Here is a 2165-nt window from a genome sequence, read left to right on the forward strand (position 1 = left end):
AGTTGTGTCACCAAATTTGAGAATATCACTATGGACACATAATACCTAAAATACAGCAGCTTAACTAAATATGTGTTACCCTTTCACATCTTTGCTGATGAGCATTTGATGAGTTTAGATTATTTAACTAAACAGCTTTATTTTGTTTCCAGATGTGTTTTATTTGGATTACTTAATAACATACTTTCCAAGGCACTGCTACTTTTAACATTCCATTATGTAATTCATCCACAAGTTGACTTTATATAAATGGTCTTTCTGGCTAAGCAAGCCCTACCTATAGGGATTTATGACACTCAATTAAAAGCCATATCTCATCGAATTTATAGATTACTACATAATGCATACCCTTTGTTACTTGGGGGCAGAGAGAGGAGACAGGGATCATTAATATTAAATTTGTAAATTCCAAGGATTTATTATATAACTTATGATAGGTTCTCCACATGCTAGTATTTGTTTTAGTGGTACATGGCTAGATCATCAATACTACTTTTCATATGATTAGAAGTCTACTTTTCAGTCAAAGGTAATTGCTCTCATAATGGAATGTTATAGTCCAGTAATAAAATTCAGTGTAGCATTAACTGATTTGATAATCCAACACATAATTCCTAAGTGTCTATTATGTTTCAGGCATAGATTGAATGATGGGAGTAGCAAGAATAATAAAACATGATTCTTACCCTCAAAATCTAGAAAGCATTATTGTATTATGGCCTGGGCTTTGGATTCAGTTTGTGATGAGTTCAAATCCTCACTCTGAAAATGGTTATGCAAACCATCTGCATGTAACTTCTCAAAGTCAGTTTTTCATATATAAAATGCAGAACAACATATAAAGTGTTATAACAGCCCAGAAAAGAGGGAGTGTCAAAGTGGTGTTAGGAGACAGAGGTTGGTGTTCAAGGCTGACCTTCAAGGTCAGAAGCCTTGTGGGGTTAGTCTTTATACTGAGAGACCCCCTACATGTTAAGAAGCCAAGATATGTTCTCTAGCTATTTGATTAATGTAGGTTAAATTACTTGGACTGGGGTCTGGGAGAGGTGACTACAGTTTAAATAACTGTTTGCAATGCATCTGGGTGGATCTTGAGGAAATCAACCTTATTGGCCATCAGCTAATATCTCCTGTCATTTTTGATACCTGCCATTTTTGAGCTCTGAGTGTTATGAGGGTTTCATGGGTAGCTGGGCTATCTCCTCAGTTATTTACATCTGAATATTCTAGGCTTCACTTTCTTTTGCCTTGTTCCATCAATTATCACATCTCCATCTACTCTCCATTTTCCAGGAATTTGTTGAATTTTTTCATCTGTTAGAACCCATTCATTTTTAAAATTGTTTTGAACTTATACATTTTTATTCCTTTAATATAATTTTAGTGGAGTTTTAGAAGAAATGGGAGATTAAAATCTATGCTTAATACATTGCATTCAATGCTAAATTTCTGTGAACCTCATTTAAAAATGAGATTCATTTTCTTTTATGACAGAACCTTGAATTATTTTGACATAGAGTTATTTCTATCTCATATAGATTATTTTTCAGTTTGGAAATCCACTGCATAATCTATGCCTCAACTTACTTTGATGTTAATATTATAAAACATAGAAGAGAAGAAATAGCTTTAAGGGTATTTTTAAAGTATTACCTAAGTAATTACAGTGCATTTCAAGATGAGGAGTCTATCAATTCTTTGTATTACATTCATATTAAAAACCCTCTTTTTTTCTTGTCCTCCCTTCTAAATTGCTATTCCACTTTGGAGAAAATGCTAGAAGGTCAAAGAGCTTCTGCCAGAGACTATTTCTTAGCTAAAAGAGGAAGTGGTTCATAGAGGAAAGTGATGCAGTATCTTCTGTGGTATTACTAAAAGTTAAAATTATTCCAAATGTAGGCAGAAAACTAACTGAAGAGCAAGAAAATACTGCATGGACAGTAGTTTTCTTCCATATCATGCAAGTCTTCAAAAATCTATTGCCTTGATTCATAAGGCTGAACACATTGCTCTTATCTTTTATTCACTGGGGAAACCCACCAAACTTGGGAGAGGGCAAGGAAATCATCCATCTCAATTTATCTCACTTACCGGAAGTTTGCAAAACTTTGGGCCTCCTTCCTCAGACTACTACTTGTGACTTTTCTCTCTTTTTAATATATGCA

The sequence above is a fragment of the Hyperoodon ampullatus genome, assembly GCF_949752795.1.
Source record: "Hyperoodon ampullatus genome assembly, chromosome: 11".
NCBI classification, from domain to species: Eukaryota; Metazoa; Chordata; class Mammalia; order Artiodactyla; family Ziphiidae; genus Hyperoodon; species Hyperoodon ampullatus.